Below are 27,324 nucleotides of genomic sequence, written 5' to 3' on the forward strand. Positions count from 1 at the left end.
TCAATCCCTCTCCATGTGGGCGTCAGAAAAAATCACATTTCATGCTTTAGATGTTCATGCTCCTAAGCAATAGACCCTAGAGTAGTAAGCATGCCCATAAGAATGAAAGGAAGGGAAATGAAGAGTTGACTTTTGAACATGGCATGGCCAGTACCACTGTCACAGAAAGTGGGTTAGTGTATACTTCTTAGGATTTCCCTCTTTCTCTTGATGCCTCACCTCCAACCCTTCCCTGCAAAATGGGGAGAAGCTATAAATGGCGTGGCTCTCTTCCATTATGCTAGGACTGACTATTTGAAAGCAAAAAATATTAGAGAATCCAATGTCATTATAAAGAAGAAAACAAAAAGGACCCCTTGCCGAGGGACCATTTGTCCTAGAGATGTACACACACACACACACACACACACACACACACACACACACACACACACACACACCCCTAGATCATTTACAGTCTAGAATATGAGGGTTTATAGACTGGGGAGCAATAAGTCCTCTTTCTGCCTATTGCTGTCTGTGGGTTGAGGGAAGGATGTCTATTTACCTGTCCTTCTCCCTCTCTGCTTCTCCCTCTCCTCTCTCTTTCATCACTTCTCCTTCTTCAGTCTCTCATGTTTTTGCCCACCCTTCTTATCCACCTAGTTTCTTTGACATGAGCATCATTTAATCTCCCCAGGCTGAGAAAGTGGGAAGAAGAGAGGATCCCAACCCTGCCATATGTTTTATAAGCATTATTTTTAATAGTACAAATGGGATACCCAGCCATTCTCTCTAGATTCCCCTTGTGATCAGCAGCCTGAATTTGTGGTAAGCCTGACTGTGCTCAGGGTTATAGTTTATGGTCATGGTCTGAAGACTTTCTCTGTATGAATAATTATAATATTAATAACATATACAGCTTTATGGTACTCATGGATGTAGAACTCATATATTTCTCATTTGGGCTTCATTATAGCCCTTGAAATATATAGTTAATGGGCATGTTTTATCACCATTTTATGGATGAGGAAACTGAGGCTAAGGAACTTAAATGAATTGCCCCTAACCACATTGCTAATAAGTGGTATGGCTGAGACTAGAATCCATTTTTTTTTCTTATTCCAAGCTCTTTCCATTTCGAAGCTAGTTGGATCAACATCTCCACTTTGGCTTCCTTAGCACTTTATTTGGGATATTCCTGTTAGGATCCAGGACAGGCACATAAAGGAAAAGTCCAACCTTTCAGTCACAGTTTATAGGGTATCTCTAGCCCTTTTCAGTCTCTGTGTCATTGTTCTCTTTCTCCAGAGATGGTCCTCCCTGTTTGGCAGAGAGAAAAACTAGATGGAGGAGGGGAGGGAGAAGAGTAAATTCAATGGCTTTTCAGCTATTGCCCAATATAATCATGCAAATAATCCCCGTTCCATAGGCTCGTACTCCTCCAGCAGAAACCAAACTGTAGGCAGGTGTGACTTTCAATATAGCCCAAAATAATGATCTAGAGCACATATGTTGGGCTTCAGGCTGTGTACTTACTTGACATGACATCATTTGACCCATGTGAGTATGAACCTGGTAAGTGCCAATAAAATATAATGGCTCTATAAACATTTGGGGAAGGAAGGACTGATTGATTTGAAAACCATCTATTAGCCTGGTTGGAAGAGATTAACAACTGGGTTTGTGATTCTGGGTTCCGATTCTGGGACCGTCCAGATATTGTCCCTAGCCCATAGGACTCCTCAGAAATCCCAGAGGTTGAATGTAAGCAACAAATTGCACAAATGAATCATTAAAAAGTGGCCTGTATGAATTCATCTCTCTGTCTCTGTCTCTTTCTCTGTCTCTTTCTCTGCCTCTCTCTCTCTCTCTATATATATATATATATATATTTACATATATACACACATATATGTATGTATACATATGTATGCATACATATGTTTGTATGTAATATCCCATCATCATTTGTGGTATTTTTATAGTGTACATCCATTATCAATAATTCAGTCAATAAATATTTATTGGCCATTATGTGACCAGGCACCATGCTAAGTGCTAGGCAAAGAAAGACAAAAGTGATGATTTCCCTGTCCTCAAGAAATTATATTCTAATGGGGGATATAACATGAATAGAGACACACGTGTGTATTTTAGCTCTACAGAGTTACACTTAATCCCACCTATGTACATATGTATGAATCCAGAAAGCATGCAAAATGAACACAAAAGAGTCACTAATAACTGGGAGGATTAGAAAGGTTTCATGTAATAGAAACTTNCTGTCTCTTTCTCTGCCTCTCTCTCTCTCTCTCTATATATATATATATATATTTACATATATACACACATATATGTATGTATACATATGTATGCATACATATGTTTGTATGTAATATCCCATCATCATTTGTGGTATTTTTATAGTGTACATCCATTATCAATAATTCAGTCAATAAATATTTATTGGCCATTATGTGACCAGGCACCATGCTAAGTGCTAGGCAAAGAAAGACAAAAGTGATGATTTCCCTGTCCTCAAGAAATTATATTCTAATGGGGGATATAACATGAATAGAGACACACGTGTGTATTTTAGCTCTACAGAGTTACACTTAATCCCACCTATGTACATATGTATGAATCCAGAAAGCATGCAAAATGAACACAAAAGAGTCACTAATAACTGGGAGGATTAGAAAGGTTTCATGTAATAGAAACTTGAGCTGAATCCTGAAGGAAACCAATGATTTTAAGAGGCAGTGCTTTCTAGGTGTGGAATACAGTTAATCCAAAGGAATGGAGATAGGAGATGGAGCGCCATGTTTAAAAAACCTTAAGAAAGCCAGTTTTTCTGGACTATAAAGCCCATAAAAGGGAATAATGTATGAGAAGGCTTGAAATTATTTTATTCTTTCAAAAATCATACAAAGTGAGTACTATGGGCATTTCCTCATTTTATAAATGGAGAAACAGTTCAGAGAAAGTAAATGCATTTGTCTGTGGTCATTCAACTAGTATTAGAGATGAGATTGGAACTTGTTTTCCTGATTCACAGTTCATTATTTTAGAGATTCCCAGTTGGAACTTCATTAAACCGTCTTTATTAGCATCACTGAGACCACATAAATGTCTGAAGTTACAGCATACCTTGAAGGAGGAGAGATAAGAAACAGTATGTATCAGGCAAGTTGGGCCACCACCACCACCACCTTGACCACCATCTCCTCTTGGATCCTGATGGGAACAGTCCAGCCCCTGAACGCAATGAGCCTTGGGGAAAGGTATCCTTCTAACCCACTGTCTGAAGCCATCGTCCTGAGAAGCAAGAACTGTAGAAGTGAAGACTTAAAATAAATAAAATTCTATTCATTTTTCCCTAGTATCTCACCCTCCATCCAAGAAAGAGCCCACCACTATAACAAATAACATTTAAAAATCATTTAAAAAATGAATATAATTTAGAAGTGAGCTTACCCTTATAAGCATAGTATTTTTTAATCATAAGAGAAAAATCAGTATAGCTAATCAATACATTGAAAAAGTCTGAAAATATGTGCAATGTACAATACTAGTGGGCCTCCCACTTCTCTGAAGGAATGTGGTAGGAATGTCTTTTCATATTTCTTCTTTTAAGACATACTTATACTTTTTAATTTGCAATTCACTTTTCATTTTTTATGTTCATTCTTTCTGTTGACATATTCATTGTGTATGTTGTTTTCTTGTCTAACTTCATATTTTATCACATCAGATAGAAGCATTGTATCATTTATTTTTTCTTTTTTCAAGACATTTATCATTTCTTTCTGCACAATAATTTTTAATTACCTTCATGTTCTACAATTTGTTAGGTCATTTCCCCATCAATGGCATTCTTTGTTCCCAGAAATTTGCTATCACAAAAAATGCTGCTGTAAATATTTTGGTATTATATAGGGATTTTCTTCTTGTCAGTGACATCCTTAGAGTATAAGCTTAGTACTGGGATCTCTGGGTCAGAGTGTATAGATATTTTAGTCTCTCTCTTTGCATGATTCTAAGTTGTTTTCCAAAATTGTTGTCCTGATTCACAATTCTTCCAAAAAATACACTAGTGTGCCTGTCTTCCCACAAAAGTCATATGCATAAATACATCTGTATATGTATACACACATATATAATATAGACACATATAAAATATATGTATGTCTGTTAAATGTTTATATATACATATATATACATATATATTAAATACTAAACTCTGTTCAGAAAAAATTGATATAAAGATTTATTTTCCCTTAATTTATGACAGAAGGAATGTGGTAGGGTGCTTTCTTTATTAGTCTAAAAAATTTATTTGTTTTTTAATATTCTTTTCTTTTTAAATGTTGAGTTCTAAATTCTCTCCCTCTCCCTACCCCTCCCACACACAATGAGAATGCAAGCAATATATCAATTGCAAAACATATTTCTATATTAGCCATATTGCAAAAAAAAAAAAAAGCAAGACAAATAAGGTAAAAAAATCTAGTTCAATTTGCACTCAGAGTTCATTAGAAGAGGATAGTATTTTTAAAATCATGAATCCTTTGGGATTGTCTTGGATCACTGTATTGATCAGAGTATTCAAGTCTCTCACAGTTGGTCATCATTACAAGATTGCTTTCCCATGCATAGTGTTGTCCTGGTTCTTTTCACTTCACTTTGCATCATCACATTCACTTTGCATATAGGTCTGCATTATTTTTCTGAAAGCACTTCCTTTGTCATTACTTATAGCCCAATTTTACTCCATCAAAATCATATGCCACAGATTGTTCAGCCATTCCCCAACTGCTGAGCTTTCCCTTGCTTTCTAATTCTTTGCCATCACAAAACGAGTTGTTATAAATACTTTTGCACATATGGATACTTTTCCTTTTTCTTTGATCTGTTTGGGAGGATACAGACCTAGCAGTAGTATTGCTGGATTATAGAGTGTACACACTTTTATAGCCTTTTGAGCCTAGTTACAAATTGTTCTCTGGAAAGGTTGGACCAGTTTACTACTCTACCAGCAGTTCATTAGTGTGCCCATTTCTCCTTCATCCACTCCAGCATTTGTCATTTTTGATAAGAGTAAGGTGGTACCTCAGAGTTGTTTTAATTTGCATTTCTCTATCCAATAGTTATTTAGAGCATTTTTTTTCATATGATTATAGAGAGTCTTGATTTCTTCTCTTGATAACTGTCTATTTACATCTTTTGACTATTTATCATTTGAATGATAAATTTACCACTTATCATTCTTTTATTTTTATAAATTTGACTTAGTTCTATACTCATTATATATTTGTGAAATGAGCCTTTATCAGAAAAACTTGCTATCAACATTTTTATATTACTTCATTATCTATGGTACCTTTTAGCAAAATGCTATTTCCATGATTATCTCTTTTAATAAAGTCTATTTTTGCTTTTGCTTTATCTGAAATCATAATTGCTGTCCATGCCTTTTTAACTTCAGCTGAAGCATATTAGATCCTCCTCCAACCACTGCCTCCCTTCATCTCTCCTCCCTTTTATTTTCCCTAACTCCTTTCTCTTATCATTTTCCCCTCCTATTTCCCAATTGTGCAAATTAAATATCTATGTCCAACTGAGGGTGGAATATGTGTATGTGTGTGTGTGTATATATATATATGCACATACACATACATATGTGTATGTATATAAAATCTTCCTTTTTAAATAAATTCCAATGAAAGTGAGGTTTAAGTCCCATTCCCATTTTTTACTCTATTGTAAAAGCTTTTCCTTGCATGCCTCTTTTTTTTAAACCCCACCTTCCATCTTAAAATCAATATTAAGTATAGATTCCAAGGCAGAAGAGTGGTAAGAGTTAGGCAATTGGGGCTAATTGACTTGTTCAGAGTCACACAGCTAGGAAATGTCTGAAGCCAGATTTGAATATAAAGCCTCTTATTTCTAGACCTGACTTTTTGTCCAGTGAACCACCTAGTTACCACCAAGCCTCTTTTATATAAGAAAAAATTTTCATTTTTTAACTCTCCCTTTTTCCTTTTCTTAGTGCATACCTCTTTCTTACCCCTTCGTTGAGATCATTCCAACATAATTCACTAATATCCATTCCCTCTGTCTATGTAAACTTTTAATTGTCCTAATAAAGACAAAGTTATTAGGAGTTACATGTATCATCTTCCCATATTGGGATGTAAACAGTTTAACATTTTTATAGAGTCCCTTATGATTATTCTTTCATGTTTATTTTTTAATGCTTCTTTTGAATCTTTTGTTTGAATGTCACATTTTCTATTTAGTTCTGTTCTTTTCATCAGAAATGCTTGAAAGTTGTCTTTTTCCTTGAATATCCATTTTTCTCCCTGAAGGATTCCACTCAGTTTTTCTGTGTAGATGGTTCTTGATTGTAATCCTAGCTCCTTTGCCTTTCAGAATATTGTTCTTTAAAAATTTCAAAGATTTCTCACATAAATCCATTAAGACTAGGAAGTTTATTTTTGGTAGTTCTTTTATGTCTACTCCTATTATCTCTTCTGACATTTGATTATTTAAATCTCTTTCATCTTCTATTCATTTGAGTATTTTTTAAGTATTCTATTTATTTTATTTTTAGTTCTGTTAGCATGTAATGGTGGCTAATAGGAACTAAACATTCTATCTTCTGCTTTTGTTGTGATTTTACTACCTGTTTTTTTTAACCCTTAACTTCTGTGTATTGGCTCCTAGGTGGAAGAATGGTAAAGGTGGGCAATGGGGGTCAAGTGACTTGCCCAACGTCACACAACTGGGAAGTGTCTGAGGCCAGATTTGAACCTAGGACCTCCCATCTCTAGGCCTGATTCTCAATCCACTGAGCTTCCCAGCTGCCCCATATTACCTGTTTCATATTTTGTTGATTTACTTTTTTTGTCTTTTTAGTCGAATTGGTAAAAACATCAATGTTGTTAATCTTTTCAAAGAATAATCTTTTAGTTTTATTCATCATTTATTCATCATTTATATTCATCATTACTTATATAAAGTTTTTGATTTCTTGTTTATTTACTATTGTCTAATTTTAATTTCCTCTTTAATATGATCTCTTTCCTGGTTATTTTAGGTCAGTTTATTTCTTAGTTTTCTCATTTGCAAAAATTCACATTCAGTTTATTAATCCTTTCTTTTTCTGTTTTGTTAATGTATGTTTGTAGGAATATAGGTTTTCCCCTTGAGAGATATTTTAGATGAATCCTAGAAATTTTGCTTTGTTGTTTTACCATGATCATTTTCTTTCATATCATTATTCCCTTAATTTGTTCATTAGCCTCATTACTTAGGATTTAATTGTTAAGTTTCCTTTTGGGTCTGTGTCTTTTGTTTGTGCTCCTTTAATTGATTTTTTTCTATATAGTATGTAAAGAATATGTTAACTATTTCTGCTCTTCTACATTTACCTGCATTGCTTGTGTGCTTTAATACATGGTCATAAAAAAGAAGTTTCATGTGGTACTTGAAATGTGTATATTCATTAGCAGTCCTGTTTAGAAAGTGACATGTCTTTTAATTCTAGTTTCTCCAGAAATTTGTCCATTTCTATAGTTTCCTTTCTGTTTATCTTTCTATTAAACTTATCCCAAACCGAGAAAGATATATTGAAATCTCCTACTGCTATTGTATGACTCTATCTTCATTTACTTTTTCTTTTGTGATTTTAGATTATAAGACATTTGAAGCCTTTCATTGTTATAATGATATAGTCTTGTCATCTGAGGTTCTTCTACACATAATTATAGTTTCTTTGCTTATCCCTTTTTATTTTGAGAATGTTTGCTTTAGTTTTTCTGATAGCTCCTGCTTTTTTGATTTGTCAGGTGCATAATAAAATGTCTTCTAGCTCCATATTTTTATTCTGTGCTTGTCTTAGCCAATCTTTTACTTTTTTCATTTTATTGGATTTTTTATCATTCACATTTAAAGTCATAAGAGCTTTATATTTTCTTCCATTTGTCTTTAATTTTATTTTGAATGGGCATTTCTGCCTTTCTTCTGTTAATATAATACATTGTCTCTAGTTATTTTATCTTGATTTACTTCAAGGCAATTATATTTCCATTGACTATTCTCCTCCTCATCAAGCCCTTTCCTTTCTTTTTGTTAATTTTCTTCCTCATTTTGGTTAACCTTAGTTCTTTTTTCTTTCTTCTATTCATTTTGTTATTTAATTCTTCTCTACTTTTTCACTCTTTTGGATGCTCAGTCCAGTTACCTTCTTATGTAACTATGCCCCCCTCTTCTCATATTTGCACTCCAATTATCACCCCATGTTCAGGTATGTTTCTTAAGAATTCAGTGCATGGAGATTTCTTCAGTGAGCAACAGTTCTGCTGATTCACAGCTATTGGCAACTGAAATTACATATAAGCACATCCCCAAAGGTCAGAAACTCTATCTGCCAATATTATATCCTTTCCCCAGAAAAAATTTCAAAATCTCCACAAATCATCCTGCATACCTAGATTTATCTATAGTCATACAACATGGTAAACATTTATGAATAGGCATATAGTAGAAGCACTGGTGGAGGGCAGTCTTGTAGGACAGGTTTTCTACCGACATGTTCATTAATCATTGTAGTGAGTTGTGATCATTCTTAAGAGGACATACCTATATATTAGGAGAGAAAGCTTTAGAGTCCTGGCTAAGATATGCCATAGAACCAATAAAGAAGTCAGGCAAAAAAAAACATTTATTATTTCTTATGTGCAAAGTACTGTGCTAAGTGTTGGGGATACAAAGAAAAACTAAAAACACAATTTTTACCCTAAAAAAGTTTTTACATTTGGATGGAGCAGAAAGCATATAAACAAGCATGTGGGTACATTATAAAGAAAGAGTAAATGGAAAGCAATCTAAAAGGAAATGGCATTCACAACTGGGAGGAATGGGAAAAGCTGCAGAAGATATGATTTGGTCTGAGTCTTGAAAGAAGCCAGGGAAACTAAGAAGGGAATGTGAGCAGGATGTGTAATGCAGGATTTATGCAAGATCTCTTGCATTTGCAAATTACCCTAGGCAATCCTGGCAATTTGGAGAATGGAACTTTGGCCCAGCAGGTGCCAATCCCAAGACCTGACAGTTTGAGCTGGGACTATAAATACCCCTGCAGAACCAACCTGGGGGTTCTGATTTCCTTGACCTCACCCAGACACCCAGCTACCCCCTGACTTCCCCTTGGGGAACCTCGGGAGCTTGAAGGGAGGTGGAAGGGAGGTTCACTTCCTGTTGAGTACTGCTTTCACTCCAGCAGGGAGGGGCTCCTCACTCTCCACCTTAAAGGAGCCTACAGACAGCAGGGAGACTGACTGGGCATCATAGCTCAGGCAACACATCCCTGGCAGTCCCAAATCACCAGCTGCAGTAGTCACAAGCTCCCTGGCCAAGTGACTTCACTGGTACCACCAGCTCCCCTGTTATCAGCCACATTACCCCCTTATTACCGATGAGACTTTACTGTGCAAAGGTCCAGAGGTGGGTAATGGAATGCCAAGTATAAGAAACTGCAAGTAGACCAGTGTGACTGAATTTTTGTGCCAAAAGAAGTAAAGTGTTAGAAGCCTGGAAATGCAGGAAGGGACCTAGCTGTTAAAAAGTCAAACAGAGCTCGGGGTTAAGATGGCGGCAGAGTAAAAAGCAGCTGCTTGACTTCTCCTAACCCACGCATATAGGACTCCTCAAGAAGACATAAAAACAAATCCAGAGGAAAGAAGGGACCCCACAACAGGGCACAGCATCGGAGGTACGTAGAAATGGGGCATTTCCATGCTATAAAGGGGTGAAACAGCTCCCACAAAAACACGAGCGGAGCAACCCCCTCCCCCACCCCACCCCACCTACCATGCCAAAGCCAGCGCACGGGAGTCGGAGCAGGTTCGGGGCACCCATCAGGTCATTGGCAGCTTACCAGGGCTTGTTCCTGGGAGCAGAAAGACTTGGGACCCCCCGGGAGGCTGAGGAACTCGTGGACTCTGAGCCCAGACCCTGAGCCCAGACCCTGAGCCCAGGCGCAGGCGAAGGGGCTGACACAGGCGCCGGCTGAGGCATGGATTAAAGCGCGGACTGGGGTGCGGACGAAGGGGCTGATCCTGAGTGCAGGAGCAGACCTTGAGTGGGGACCCAGTGCAGAGAGGTGCTTGACTGTGGAAGCAGCTCCCTGAGACTGTTAAAGGAGCTTCAGGCAAAAGAACCCGCAAGGAGACCACCAGGAGGCTTGTCCCAAAACAACTATACCTGAGACCTCAGGAATCTCTAAAGAGCCACAAACAGATCCTGGGCACAAGCATAAAGGTGAGAGGGAACTCAGCTTAATATGGCAAGTCAGAATCATCAGGAAAACCAGAAGAGAAAGATGAAGAAGAAAAAACCTTTAACACTTGACAACTTTTACACAGAAAAAATCCAGACAACAGAGGAAACAGTAGAGGAGAACAAACAATCCAAACCTTCCCAAAACAATGAAAACGGGTCACAAGGTCTTGAAGAGTTCAGATCTGAGATCATGAGAAAGATGGAAGAGATCTGGCAAGAAAATAACAGTTTAAAAGGCAGAATTTCACAATTGGAAAGTGAGGCAAGTAAATCAAAGACCAGAAATGACCAGATTAAAAAGGAAAACCAAAAGATTATAGTGGAAAACCAAAAGATTGTAGTCGAAAACCAGTCTCTAAAGGCTAGAAGTGAGCAATTAGAAAAAGATGCCCCCAAATCAAAAGAATTAATAAGCAAACTGGAGACCAAAATCAAACAGCTGGAAAACAGGTCAGACCAAACTGAAAAGGAAAATCAAAAGCTTATAGCAGAAAACCAGTCTCTAAAGACAAGAATTGGGCAAGTAGAAGCCAATGATCTATCAAGACAGCAAGATCAAATAAAACAAAGTCAAAAGACAGATAAAATAGAAGGAAACATGAAATATCTCAATGAGAAACTGATAGATCAAGAAAACTGGTCTAGAAGAGACAACCTGAAAATCATTGGTCTTCCTGAAAAACCAGAAATTAATAGGAATTTGGACTCCATACTAAAAGAAATTATTCAGCAAAATTGCCCTGAAGTTCTACAACAAGAGGGCAATATAGACATTGAAAGGATCCATAGATCACCTTCTACACTAGACAATGAGAAGACAACCCCAAGAAATATAATAGCTAAATTTAAGAGCTTCCAACTAAAAGAAAAAATATTACAAGAAGCCAGAAAGAGACAATTCAGATATCAAGGAGCACCAATCAGGATCACACAGGATCTGGCAGCCTCCACACTATAAGACTGCAAGGCTTGGAATATGATATTCAGAAAAGCAAGAGAACTGGGTTTACAACCAAGGATCACCTACCCATCAAAACTGACTATATTCTTCCAGGGGAAAGTTTGGGCATTCAACAAGATAGAAAATTTCTAAGCATTTGCACAGAAAAGACCAGGACTAAATGGAAAGGTTGATATCCAAACACAAAAATCAAGAGAAACATGAAAAGATAAATAAGAAACAGAAGGGAAAGTAAGAAAACTCATATTTTTAAAATTTGCCTCTTTAAGGGCTTCAATAAGATCTAATTATTGGTACTCCTATTCGGGGAAATGTTATGTATAATTCTCTGTAGTGAACTCTGTTCACCATTATAGCATTCACTATTATCATAATTAGAAGAATTATTCATAGGGAGAGGTTGGAATACCAAATGGTCTAAGATAATATGGGGGAAGGAAAAAGGGGGATGAATAGTAGAGGACACTAAGAGGATCTTGAAGGAATAAGAAAAATAGGATATTCTATTACACACAAAGAAGGCATGGGAAGGAGAAGGGATGAATACTATTATAAGAAGGAGAGGAAGAGAGCATTAAGAGGTAATATTTACACCTTACTCTCAGTGTAATTAACCCTGAGAGGGAAGAATAGTTATATCCATTGGTATATAAAACTCTATCTAACCCTACTGAGAAAGTCAGAAGGGATAAACCAAAGGGAGCAGGGGAGTGGGGAGGTCAAAAAAGGGAGGAAAGAAGAAGGGGGAGGGAATTCATTAGGCCTTTAAAAACAAAAAGAGGGGAATAATAAGGGAGGGGGTAGAAAGGGAAGTTAATGAAGGGAGGGGATAAGGGATACCGGCTTAAAGCAAACTACTGGTTTAAAAGGAAATAGTTTAAGAAGAAGGGATAGGAATAGGGGAGGATACGAAAATGTCAGCAAATGCACAACTGACAATTATAACTCTGAATGTGAATGGGATGAACTCGCTCATAAAACGGAAGCAAATAGCAGAGTGGATTAGAAACCAAAATCCTACCATATGTTGTCTACAAGAAACACATATGAGGCGGGTGGACATACACCAGTTTAAGGTTCAGGGCTTGAGCAAAATCTTTTGGGCGTCAAATGAGAAAAAGAAGGCAGGAGTGGCTATTATGATTTCTGACAAAGCCAAAGTAAAAATAGATATGATTAAAAAAGACAGGGAAGGTCATTACATCCTGATTAAAGACAGTATAAACAATGAGGAAATAACACTGCTCAATATGTATGCACCAAGTGGTACAGCATCCAAATTCATAAAGGAGAAACTGGCAGAGCTCAAGAAGGAAATAGACAGTAAAACCATACTAGTGGGAGATCTAAATATTCCTCTTTCAGATCTAGATGAATCAAACCAAAAAATAAATAAGAAAGAGGTAAGAGAGGTGAATGAAGTCCTAGAAAAATTAGATTTAATTGATATATGGAGAAAAATAAATAGGGACAAAAAGGAATACACCTTCTTTTCAGTTACACATGGTACATTCACAAAGATTGACCATGTAATAGGGCATAGAAACATTGCAAACAAATGCAAAAGAGCAGAAATAATAAATGTAAGTTTCTCAGATCATAATGCAATAAAAACAATAATTAGTAAGGGCACCTGGACAGGCAAATCAAAAACTAATTGGAAATTAAATAATATGATTCTCCAAAACCAGCTAGTCAAAGAAGAAATCATAGAAATAATCAACAATTTCATTGAAGAGAATAACAATGATGAGACATCCTACCAAACTCTGTGGGATGCAGCCAAGGCAGTACTCAGGGGGAAGTTTATATCCTTGAGTGCATATATTAACAAATTAAGGAGGGCAGAGATTAATGAATTGGGCATGCAACTTAAAAAATTAGAAAGTGAGCAAATTAAAAATCCCCAGATGAAAACTAAATTAGAAATACTAAAAATCAAGGAAGAAATTAATAAAAATCGAAAGTAAAAGAACTATTGAATTAATAAATAAGACTAGAAGCTGGTATTTTGAAAAAACAGATAAAATAGATAAAGTACTGGTCAATCTAATTAAAAAAAGGAAAGAACAAAACCAAATTGACAGTATCAAAGATGAAAAGGGAGACCTCACCTCTAATGAAGGGGAAATTAAGGCAATCATTAAAAACTATTTTGCCCAATTATATGGCAATAAATATAGCAATTTAAGAGATATGGATGAATATTTACAAAAATATAAATTGCCTAGATCAACAGCAGAAGAAATAGAATACCTAAATAATCCCATATCAGAAAAAGAAATTGAACAAGCCATCAAAGAACTCCCTAAGAAAAAATCGCCAGGGCCTGATGGATTCAGAAGTGAATTCTATCAGGCATTCAAAGAGCAACTAAGCCCAATACTACACAAATTATTTGATATAATAAGCAAAGAAGGTGTCCTACCAAATTCCTTTTATGACACAAATATGGTACTGATTCAAAAGCCAGGGAGATCAAAAACAGAGAAAGAAAACTACAGACCAATCTCCCCAATGAAAATAGATGCAAAAATCCTAAATAGAATACTAGCAAAGAGACTCCAGCAGGTGATCCAGAGGATCATCCACCATGATCAGGTGGGATTTATACCAGGAATGCAAGGATGGTTCAACATTAGGAAAACAATCGACATAATTGACCATATCAACAAACTAACAAACAAAAATCACATGATTATCTCAACAGATGCTGAAAAAGCCTTTGACAAAATACAGCACCCATTCCTATTGAAAACACTGGAAAGTATAGGAATAGAAGGTCCTTTCCTAAAAACAATAAACAGTATATACCTAAAACCATCAACAAGTATCATATGCAATGGGGATAAATTAGAAGCCTTTCCAATAAGATCAGGAGTGAAACAAGGATGCCCATTATCTCCTCTATTATTTAACATTGTACTAGAAATACTAGCAGTAGCAATTAGAGAAGAAAAAGAAATTGAGGGTATTAAAATAGGCAGTGAGGAGACTAAGCTATCACTCTTTGCAGATGATATGATGGTCTACTTAAAAAATCCTAGAGAATCAACTAAGACGCTTGTAGAAATAATCAACAACTTTAGCAAAGTTGCAGGGTACAAAATAAATGCACATAAATCATCAGCATTTCTATATATTTCTAATACATCACAGCAGCAAGAGGTAGAACGAGAAACACCATTTAAAATCACCCTAGACAATATAAAATACTTAGGAATCTATCTACCAAAACAAACACAGGAATTATATGAAAATGACTACAAAACACTTTCCAAATGATTAAAACTAGATCTAAACAATTGGAAAAACATTGATTGCTCATGGGTAGGACAAGCTAACATAATAAAAATGACCATTCTACCCAAATTAATTTACCTATTTAGTACCATACCTATCAAAGTACCAAAAATCTTTTTCACTGAATTAGGAAAAACTATAACAAAGTCCATTTGGAATAACAAAAGATCAAGAGTATCAAGGGAAAATAATGAAAAAAGTGTGAAGGAAGGGGGCCTAGCAGTACCAGATATTAAACTATACTATAAAGCAGCAGTCATCAAAATGGTATGGTACTGGCTAAGAGACAGAAGGGAGGATCAGTGGAATAGACTTGGGGTAAGTGACGTCAGCAAGACAGTATATGATAAACCCAAAGAACCCAATTTTTGGGACAAAAATCCACTATTTGACAAAAACTGTTGGGAAATTTGGAAAACAATATGGGAGAGATTAGGTTTAGATCAACATCTCACACCCTACACCAAGATAAATTCAGAATGGGTGAATGACTTGAATATAAAGAGGGAAACTATAAATAAGTTAAGTGAACACAGAATAGTATAGTTGTCAGATCTCTGGGAAAGGAAAGACTTTAAAACCAAGCAAGAGTTAGAGAAAATCACAAAATGTAAATTAAATGGTTTTGATTATATAAAACTAAAAAGCTTTTGTACAAACCAAAACAATGTAGCCAAGATCAGAAGGGAAACAACAAACTGGGAAAAAATCTTTATAACAAAAAACTCTGACAAGGGTCTAATTACTCAAATATATAAAGAGTTACATCAATTGTATAAAAAATCATGCCATTCCCCAATTGATAAATGGGCAAGAGACATGAGCAATTTTCAGGTAAAGAAATCAAAACTATCAATAAGCACATGAGAAAGTGTTCTAAATCTCTAATAATAGAGAAATGCAAATCAAAACAACTCTGAGGTATCACCTCACACCTAGCAGAATGGCTAAAATGAAAGAAGGGGAGAGTAATGAATGTTGGAGGGGATGTGGCAAAATTGGGACATTAATGCACTGCTGGTGGAGCTGTGAACTGATCCAACCATTCTGGATAGCAATTTGGATCTATGCTCAAAGGGCTATAAAAGAATGCCTTCCCTTTGATCCAGCCATACCATTGTTGGGCTTGTACCCCAAAGAGATCATAGATAAACAGACTTGTATGAAAATATTTTTAGCTGCGCTTTTTGTGGTGGCAACAAACTGGAAAAGGAGGGTATGTCCTTCAATTGGAGAATGGCTGAACAAACTGTGGTATATGCTGGTGATGGAATATTATTGTGCTAAAAGGAATAATAAACTGGAGGAATTCCATGTGAATTGGAAAGACCTCCAGGAACTAATGCAGAGTGAAAGGAGCAGAGCCAGAAGAACATTGTACACAGAGACTGATATACTGTGGTAAAATCGAATGTAATGGACTTCTGTACTAGCAGCAATGCAAATGACCCAGGACAATTCTGAGGGATTTGTGGAAAAGAATGCTATCCACATTCAGAGGAAGAACAGCAGGAGAGGAAAAACAGAAGAAAATCAACTGCTTGAATACATGGGATGATGAGGACATGATAGGGGATTGAAAGTACCATACCAATGCAACTATCAACAATTTGGAAATAGGTCTTGATTAATGACACATATTAAAACCAGTGGAAATGCATATCAGCCATGGAGGGAGGAGGTCGGGGGGTGAAGGGGAAAGTAAGAGCATAAATCTTGTAACCATGTTAACTTTTCTAAAATATAAATATTAATAAATGTTTAAAATTTAAAAAAAAAGTCAAACAGAGAGAGACATCTGGGTGGCTCAGTGGATTGAAAGTCAGGTCTAGAGACAGGAGGTCCTGGGTTCAAATTTGACCTCCAATTCTTCCTGGCTGTGTGACCCTGGGCCAGCCATTTAATTTCCTTTCCCTAGCCTTTATCACTCTTCTGACTTGGAATCAAAAGACAGTATAATATTGATTCTAAGAAGGAAAATAAGGATTTAAAAAAAGTCAAAGAAATTTAAATTTGATCTGGAGAGATAATTAGAAGTTATTGAAACTTACTGAGTGGGTAGATGATATACTTAGACCTAAGAAACATAGGAGCCTAATGGAGAGTCTCAAAAACATTTACTTTTGACCTCATATATTCACTGAAAATGAAGCATCCCAAGGCTTCATTGTTTGAATGTTTTCAGAGGCTGAATAGCTTTCTAGTTTAGAGAACCCATAGTTTATCTATTTCAAGTTCTTTGCCATCTTCTAATAGGGAAACGACATGGTATTATGGAAAGAGTGAAACATTTGAAGTCATAGGATCTGAATTTAAATCTTAGCTCTCTTATTAATTGTGTGACTTGTAGACAAGTGAATCTTACCTCTCTGGATTTCACTTTCCTAATCTGTAAAATCAGGAGGCTGGACTAAATTGTCTCAAAGATCTGCTCTAAATTTATGATCTTAGCATCTATGAGCCTATTAAGAAAAAAGGGCATTTGACTTTCTATAATCATTGGAAAGGCTGTTCCAAAAAAAGGAACTGAATGGAGCTATGGCTCCAGAACTGATACACAATGACAGCCTAATCTAAGTGACCAGGAGACTGATATTTCATGAAGTTCTTTGAAGGTTCCTTTTCATGGTGAGGGAGCAGCAAGGAACCCCATTTGCTCAGGGTGCTTAGTGCCTTAGGGTTGTTATGTCTGGTCTGGAAAATAGAGATGATGAGAATGGGCCAATATTATGATAAAATACTCTGCATACTCTATATTCCTTTATAATTGTTAGTAAAAATGATAGGAAAAGACAGAAACAGAGAGAGATGGAGAAAGGGAGGGAGAAAGAGATCAATTGCTAGATCACCTTAACTAAAAACATCACTTCCATGTTTCCCTGGCTCCAGTTTCCCTCCACTGTTCAAGTGGAATGTTTAACACTCTAGAGAAGGGAGAGAGAGAGATCTTGCTCACTCTTGTGTTCAGGAAAAGGGAGAGCCAGCTCTTTCTCTCCATCTCCTTATATAGTCGATTTTTGCCATTCCTGCTAGGGCTCTCTGATTGTACACTCTAGGTCCCAAGTCCTGACTTCCAGACATGTCACCTGTTATACCAGAACTGCCAAGACACCATGTTGCCACACATGCACTTGAGCCAATCTCTTCCAGGAAGGCACAGTTGACACGGGAGGCTAGTCAAAGGGTGGAGCTATTCAACAGAACAAGGGGTACATTTTATATTGAATTCACACACCAAGAACCTGGAAGTTACAAAAACTGGCCTTGAGAAAGGACCACTGAGATCAAAAGAATTATTTTGGTTCAAATGGCCCTTACTAAAGAATTCCAGGCTAGGATTGATGGAAGATCAAACAATGGAAAAAGTCATTCATTCTGGAGGGCATAGGAAGTAAGGACCAGGGGAGGTAACCCAAAGTGGGAATAGACAAAGAGGCCAAGCGATCTTTTCTTCCAGCTATGGATTTTAACTAGCCACTCATGAGCTGGTTACACTTGAGTGAGAAATCTGGAGTTGGTTTTTCAGAAGCTTAATTATTCCAAACTAGCATTAAGAAATAGAGACAGAGACTGAGATAGGGAACACCACAGACCTGAAAAAATGTAATTACAGTTCCAACAACTTTCCTGTTCTCTTTTTTTTTTTTCACCAACCTGGACTCAGATTTTTATGTGGCAATGATAGTGAAAATTGTCAATGTAAAGTGTCCTGCCATACTGTTCAGTGAATTCCCCCACCTTTTTTTTGTTTTAAATGTTTTTATTGCTATTTTGTTTCTTGTAATCACCATAGTTATCCCAAACATCCCTCCCAGAGAACCATCTCTTATGACAAATAGTATATTTTTAGAGAGAAAAAAATTAGCATAATTGATTAATATGGTAAGAAAAATCTGAAAATATATGCTGTGTATAATACATGTGCACCTCTCACCTCCATCAAGGGGTTGATTGGGGTTATTTTCTCATAGCTCTTGACTTGAATCCTGCTTCAACTTTATAACTTTTTAACATTTACTTTTATGTTTTTGGTGCATTCTTTCTCTTTGCATTGTTATAGTTATTGCTGGCTCTATTTATTTTAACTACATAGTTTCTATATATTTTTTCCATATTTCTCTATATTTATCCCACATATAATTTCTTACTGCACAGCAATATACCATTACATTCATGTACCATAATTTGTTTAGCCATTTCTCAGTTGATGGGCTTCTACTTTGCTTCTGTGCCCACATGAAGTAGAAGCACTGTTGCTAAGACATAGAACACAGGCATTTTCTGATCAAAGAATTACAAAGTATGAAATAACCTTATAAAATAATGAAAATATTATTTTAAAACATTGTACAACTCTTAAAATCCTGCCACCTTACTTCCTGATTTACCAGTCTCAGGAGAACCATTACATAATTGTGAAACACTAGTGTCTATGGCTGAAAAACCTTGAGATAATCTCCTGGACACTCTTTTAGACAATCCAGATATAGTTTTATTTACTGATGGTTCTTCTTTTATGAGGGATGGCATACGCCTCACTGGATCTGCTGTAGTCACAGAATTTGCTGGGTGGTCAGCCTCATTGCCCTCAATATAAGTGCTCAAGGTACAGAACTCATAGCCCTAAAACATGCCTGTATAATTGCCAAAGATAAAAAGGCAACAATTTATAGATTCCAGATATGCATTTGGAATTTGCCACTCAGTGGGCATGTTATGGCTTCAGAGAGGATTTTTAATCTCAGCTGGAAAATCTATAGCTAATGCAAAAATTATTAATGAAGTTCTTTTTGCTCGCCAGCTACCCAAAGCCCTAGCTGTAGTTTACTGCTCTGCCCATACAGGTGGCACTGACCCTGTCTCTAAGGGAAACAAAGCTAGTGGTCATAGAAGGGCCTGAGTTAATTTTAACATTAACAACCACTGATGACTTAAATTCATCACCTTCCTATAATGAAAAGGAAGTCTAAAAATGGAAGCAAAAATTTAAAGCAAAACTAATTAATGGAGTGTGGGTATCCTCTGAAGGAAAACCCCTGCTCCCTAGAACTTTTTATCACCAAATTTGCCAATCTATTTTAAAAAATGGTCATTTTGGTACCCAGGGCATTGTGGACTCTGTTAAAAGAGTATGGATAGCTCCTGGTATAACTACAATAGCCTCTAAAGTGTGTGCAGCCTGCCCTACCTGCCAAGCATATAAGTAACATGTCTTTCATGGCAAAGCTTTTGGTGGATGTCCTCTGGCTTATACACCTTTTGTGCACCTGCAAATTGATTACATAACAATGCCAAAGGTTGGAGAATATAAATTTTGTTTAGTCATAGTGGATCAACTGACCAGATGACTGGAAGCATTTCCTACTGCCTGAGCCACAGCAGTTTTTGTTGCCAAGATGCTTTTAAAAGAAATCATTCTTTGTTTTGGCCTGCCTACACGTATTGATTTGGACAGAGGAAGTCACTTTACCAATTCAGTTTTACCTGAAATATATTCCTGTTTGGGGATAATTCCCAAATTTCATGTACCATATCACCCCCAGAGCTTAGGCCAAGTCAAAAGGATGAACAGAGAACTTAAAAATATGATTGGCAAATTATGCACTGAGACACATTTAAAATGGCCTGAAATTTTCCCTCTGGTTCTATTTTATCTTAGAAGCAGGCCCAGGGGAGATTTACGTATCTCACCATATGAGATGCTTTTGGATATCCCTTATACAGGCTAAGCCTTTTTCTCCTGCATATACATCACTATTGGGGGGAGATACTTCTATTGCTTCCTGTATACAGGAATTACAACACAAACTGCATGAACTCCATGAATCCAGAGCTGCAGTACAAGCAGGACCAATAAATTTTTCACTTCATGATCTGAACCCAGGAGACAAGGTGTATATAAAGAATTTCCAGTGCACTGGAGCAACTCAGCCTTCCTGGGAAGGTCCATTTCAAATATTGTTAACCACTCCAACAGCTATAAAAATTAGAGAAAAGGACTCTTGGATTCATTGCTCACATGTAAAGAGAGACCTTCTATTGAAATTGATTGACTGTATCCTATCACAAGCACTGGAGATAATAGTCCATAAAAAAATGGACACTATTTTTGAGAACATATTGAATTCCTGAATTTTATTTTACTATTGCCTTTTATTTTTCATATAGAATATTTGAATTTTTCCTTTTTCTTATTTCTTATACTTAAAGTACATGTAATCAATATCAATCTTTTGATTTTACAGTAATATAAGTTAAAATATATTTGCTAGCATATAAATTCATACCCCAAAGCTTTAGACTATGGGAACCTGTCATTTATTGATAAATGTTATGAGACTATGATTAATGTTTATGTCTGATTCTAGGAAATGGGATCAAAAAGGAGCATAGACTTCATCAACACAGTGCCATAGAAGCACAGGCTTAACCTGAACAGTGCCATAGTGCACAAGGTCAAAAAAAAAAAAAAAAGACCATACCAATCCAGGTAGGATTGTGAACTTCTATGCCAATACTAAAGGGCTTCAACCTAGTGAGAGACTTGAAGTTGCGACATTTGACATATGTTAAGATGTAGGATGCTTTGCACTACACTGCCAGTCAAGTACTGAAGGTTGGCCATCATTCTGGCTCCCCTATCCCTGAGAACGAAGTTAAATCAGACCAGGGAATGACACTTCCCTTTTACATAAAAATCTGGTCCTCTCTTTTCTCTCTTATGATATGGCAACTTGCTGTACTCTTGGCTGCCAGTGGGTAAATGCAATATTACTGCATTTTGTCCTACAGATTTGTGGGACAGAATTTACTTTAATTGGACCCTAATAAAAGGGCCTTTTATGAATTTATTTTTGTTTACTTAAAAAATTTTACATACATAGATTTTTGATATTTTGATTCTTATTTTGAATTTTTCATTTCTCCCAAAATTTAATTTTTCTTCTATTTGTTTTTCACAGAGTCTATTAAAAGAAGTTCCTTAAGAGAAGTTCAGGAAGATTCAGTCAGTCTTTAAACTCACCAAGGTTTTAGTGTTCCAGCCAGAACTCTTCCATGAATCAGGAAAACTAGAACTCCTTCATCAGCTGCCCTCTTCACCAGAACCACTCTCACTCACTCAACTCCCTCTTTTTAAAGGAGTCACTTATGTGCCACTTCCTGTGCCTCCCTCCTACTTTGCGTGCCCAATCACAATAGATGCTTCTTATTAGGATGCCTAGGGGGTGGTCAGTTGATTCTGATTCGTCACCCACTCTAGCACATGTAGGTTAAGGACTTCCCAGAATTGGAGGTGCTCTCACCTTTGGTGATTATATCTAAAGATGGGCAGTGTAGACTTAATCTAATTATCACAATTGCCCAGTACATTCTGAGTAACAATTATATTCCAGTTACTTTGTGGAAGACACCAGCAGTACATAATTGAATGGCTTATGCAGGGGCTATTCTTCTGTGAACCAAATGAGAAAGCTTATCCATATTTGAATTATGGCAGGGTGAGTTTGGTATTCCATGGGGAAGTTGTATACATTAGCAAAAAGATGGACACATAGTTGTTTATGTGTTGTTAGGTGGAAACACAATTAGCATGTGAGAGCTCCTTGAGGGCAAGGAGAAGGGAGAAGTGAATAAGCATTTATAAAGCACCTACTATGTGCCAGTACTAAGTACTTTACAAATATTATCTCATTTGATCCTTACAATAACTCTTTCACATAGGTACTACTATTATCTCCATTTTCTAGTTATGGAAACTGAGGCAAACAGCAGTTAAATGACTTAACCAGAGTCACATAGCTAGTGAATGCTGAGGCTGGATTTGAATTCAGGTCTTCCTGACTCTATGTCTAGTGCTCTGTCCACTGAGCTTTCTAGTTGCTTGTAATGTAGGAACTATTTTATATCTCTAGCTCTTAGCAGAATGCCTAGAATATTTGTCAATTGACTGAAACCATAGTATATCCAGAGTCATCCAGAATCTCTTGAGTCTCAATGTTAAATAGAACCAATTTTAAAATCCTCTTCATGGGGCAGGTGGTCTGTTGAGGCTAAGTCCTTAATACTCCAGTAATTTATGCTTCCTGTGGAAAAGCCTAAAGGAAGACAAAAGATGGTGTTGGTCAAGAATATCTAAGAAGCACTGACTCTGAGGAACTGGAGAAGTTCAGCTATGGTGACTGCCCAGTGCCAACATCTGCTGAAGGAAGAATCTCAGCACAAGACCTTTTATGTTCTCATTGTCCCAGTGTTTGTCTGGGATATGTCTATGGAATGATGCCTACCATCCACCAGGATAACTAATTGACAGTTGGCCTCTTAGAGATGGAGGACCTTAGGAACCACCTGAAGGAACAGAGTCCCCTTATTTCTCACCTGTAGTACAGATTGGGAATAAGAGTAGGAAGATCTGGATGGATATGGGTGATTGGATTTGTAACAGGTGAATAAAGGTGGACAAGTACATTAGGCCTTAGGTTCAACACACTCTGGACTGTCTGTGGGATGCTAGGCGCTTTTAGGATTGGACCCATCTGATTAACATTATTGGAGCCTATGTTGGAGGAGAGCTTTCATCTGTCAAGTGCAGGGGTTAACTTGGAGACTGTGAACTTAGGAATTTTTTTTGGTAAGTATTTCAATATAATTAGTTTCCTTTTAATTTTATGTATTTTGCTGTATACATTTAAAAGTACTATTTCGAGAAAGTACCCATAGACTTCACTAACTGCTGAAGATCTAAGGGAATACCCCAAAGGATTTCTGAATCCCCCATCACTTTTCAGTGACTTGCTGAGATGAACCTCTTGTAGTTGCTCATATATCTGAATGAGTCCTCTGTGCATTTGAAAAGACTTTGAAAGAGCATGAGGAAAGTATACTGGCATTGTTTAGATCAGCTAGCAGCTTTAAGTGTAAAGTTATAAATCAGCAAATTCCATTTCCTCATGGCTTCCGAAAAGTGTTGGGGACAAACTGTCCCTTTAAGGAAGGACTATTGACCCTGAGAAGACAGAAATGTCTATCATCTGGTCACAGGATCATAGATTGAGAACTGGCTGAAATTTTAAGGGCCTTCTAGTCTAATCTCCTCATTTTCCAGATGACATGTGTTTATCTCTTTATGGATAGAAGTTCTTTTTGCTCAACTACATGGTGGGAGAGGGAAGGAATGCATCTTTGGGGCTTTCCCCCCCTCTGTGTTTTTGTATATGCATATGTATATCAACATTATTCCTCACCCATCTATTGATTCCCAGTAATGAATTTTGCCTTATGATAGGCATCATATGTATAGATCAACAAGCATTTACTAAGCACTCACTATGTGCCAGGCACTGTGTTAAGTGCTGATGATACAAAGTAAAGTATAAATATAATCCTTGCCCTCAAAAACCTCACATTCTATTGGGGGAGATAATATGCAAAAGTTTCTGTGTATACAGGTTGTCTGCGATGTACATGGAAAGGTAGTCAATAAACATTTATTAAACATCTATATGTTAGGGTTATATTTATGCATAACTATATATACATATATGTTATATGTTTGCGTATATGTATGTTTCTCATATGTACATGTGTTATATATGCATATTTATACACACATTTATACACATATATGTATACATGTATATCCAATCATCCATATCTCTCCATCCATCCACCCACACATCCATCCATCTATCTATCTCTATCCCATTTATTTTTCCTGCCCAAAGTTTTTCTTTACTCCTTTTTCTTTACCTTCCCATTTATTATATTATTCCAATTTATATTCCCAACCTTATTATGCACAGTGCCTGGCATATAGTGGATTATTAAGACATATTTACTAATTAACTTTCCAATTACACTGCATATATCATGTATGAAAAATTTATTTATGTGTTACTTCCCTCTATAAAATGTCAGCTCTTTGGGGGTAGAGACTATATTTTTCACTTTTTTCTAGCCCCAGAGCTTAACACAGTGCCTGACACATATGGTAAATGCTAAATAAATGATTTTTGAGAAATATACATACATGTGTGTATATATGTATACACACATGTATGTTTATGCATACCTATATACCTACAGTGCCTGGCTTAATGCTCTACAGATATTGGGAATCAGTAGATAGTTGTGGAACATTGTTCATAAAAAACCAGGTTCTTGGACATAGAAAACCCTAATAGATCATCCTCTTTGAAAATTTCTCTCTCTCAACTTTACCTACTTCTCCCTAGGCACTGCTAACAAGATGAGCTAGGCTAGAATGATGCACCCAGACAGCATTATTCTCTGCATGTCATTCACATTTCCTACATGCTCTGAAATGGAAATACAGGAGTCCAGAACACTGCCATGGCACTCATGTGCTCCTGTTGTCTCAAGGACTCAGAATATTGGTTCTAGGAATACTTGAGTTATCGAGGTGTAAAGAGCAGGATGGAAATAGGACCCTGTGGTTCCTCTGCATGTGTCTGCAGAATCATTTTAGGTCTATAGCTTTCTGGAAAGGTAAGGCAGCTCAATGAAGATGGAGTATTTATAGGAACTTCGGGGCCCTGAATAAGGTGGGAAGATGACACTTCTGGAAGGAATGGGAACAAGAAATTACTGTCTCAGTCAAGGAGCCTTGACTTATGAGGCTAGGAGGTTAGGACTTTCTGTCATTAAAAATGGTTTATAAAACATGATTGTAAGAATTGTCTTTTACCTTGTGTGCCCTCCCTTTCTCCTCTGTCTGCTTCCCTGACCCCATTTTCAGTGGTACCTTTAGGCATCTCTCTGCCTTGCCTACCCTTGGTCCTGGCTCTGCCTTGGTTGGAATGTGCCAGCTCTCTGTCTGGAATCATGCTGAGACTTTTCTGAATGTCTTTGTAAAGGATCAGGTAATTTGCAGTTGCCTCAAATTAGGGTCTAGTCTCATCCCTCTATTCTTTAGCTGAAGGAGTTTATAGAGTTAAAATGAACTAAGGTGGCACAGGAAGGCTACATCTGGGATTAGAACCTGATCCTTATCACTGATAGGTTCAAGCAGACAGACCCAGAAGAGGTTTTAGAGCTTCTCTAGTTTAACCCTCCTATCTTCTAGGGAAGGGATTGAGGCCCATCAAAAACCAAGTTGCTTGCTCAAAAGCACATAGGTTGTTACTGGCCAAACCAGGATTTGAACCCAAGTCCTCTGAGTTCATATCTAGTCTTCTTCCCTCTAACTCATTCTTTCAATTTCTACTGCTTTTTCTTCTACCTTGTCTTACCTCTCTATTTTGTTGGTGTCAGAATATAGGTAGAAAGTTCCTGACTTGGGACACCTTGTCCTCTTACCACCAGGTCTAGTGGGAGAAGAGGTGGCATCATCAATAGGAGAAGAGGTGACATAGAACCAATCCTTTAAATCCTTCAAAACTTTTATTCTTACTGGTTTCACTCTTGGTAATTAAGGAAGTGAAAAAGACGAAGGGGAAATCTCATTTTATAGGTTAAGAACAAAAAGATGCAAACTAGTTTGGCCAAAGCCAATCATCACCTTGGAGTAGAATTGAGAATAACTGCTAGCTAGCATTTTTATGATGCTTTTCATATTTGCAAAGAACTTTACCTATTTTATTTCGTTTGATTCTTAAAACAACTCTGTGAAGAAGGTGCTTTTAATATCACCATTTGGCAGATGAGGAAACTAAAATTGAATGGGTGATTTAAGTGATTATTCAGCATCACAGTTAGTGTGTGAGGAAGTTAGTATCTGAAGGATTTGGAGTCAGGTCTTCTTGACTCTAAGCCCAGCATTCTATTTACTGATCTCTTAATTACTTCAACTTTCTAGGGCAGTATCTATTAGATAATAGAGCCTCGTGTCATAAAGATGTCTCTCTTGTCCATTTGAAAGTCTCACCATTGCCACTGAGGTTAAAATGAAAAGCCCCATCTTAGGCAGTGAGCTTTCATCCTTGGGAACTCCTCTGACCTAAAACCTTTAGCACATGCCTTCACAGAAACTCCTTTGCTACCTGGTTTCATTTCTGGCAGGTGGTTTATCTTTTGAGCACTGTTTCGCTAGTCCTTAATAGCTCTGGGATATTTGCTTAGAACTCTTTCTGTCCCTGTGTATATTTTTAAGAGGGAATTGAACACCAAAGGAGCCTAAGGCTGAAAAATAAAAGCAAGAGCCAACTCCTTGTGCCAGGGTCACAGAGAGGGCTGACCAACAGGAGGAAGGCATGAGCTGTGCTGGCTGACTCTGCCTGTTCCCATCCAGAAAAAAAAAAGATGCAGAAAGTAATAAGCTTTGTAATCTCTTGTGCTCCTCCTATTTCCCTCCTCTGTCCCCTCCCAGCTCCCCACAGGGCAGGTCTGGATCTTCCAGGCTCTGAACATATGTGATCCCTTGATAAGCATTTCCAGTGAACTTGGCTGGCTGGAGTTCAGTAATTGACCTGATACGATGGTTGTGTAAGACCTGAAGGGTATTTCCTGGCAATCAGCACCAAAGAGCTTAAATTTTGCTATTTCACATGATTCTGGAAAGGGGTAAATGCATATATTTTAAAAAACAAAAACAGTTTGGAGTCCAAGTCAGGAACCAGTTAAAATGAGTGCTTCTGGACTTTGAAAAGAATAGTATAAGTGACTTTCTTTCTTTCTTTCTTTCTTTCTTTCTTTCTTTCTTTCTTTCTTTCTTTCTTTCTTTCTTTCTTTCTTTCTTTCTTTCTTTCTTTCTTTTCTTCTTCCTTCCTTCCTTT

Source organism: Gracilinanus agilis, chromosome 4 (assembly GCF_016433145.1).
Source record: "Gracilinanus agilis isolate LMUSP501 chromosome 4, AgileGrace, whole genome shotgun sequence".
Taxonomy (NCBI): domain Eukaryota; kingdom Metazoa; phylum Chordata; class Mammalia; order Didelphimorphia; family Didelphidae; genus Gracilinanus; species Gracilinanus agilis.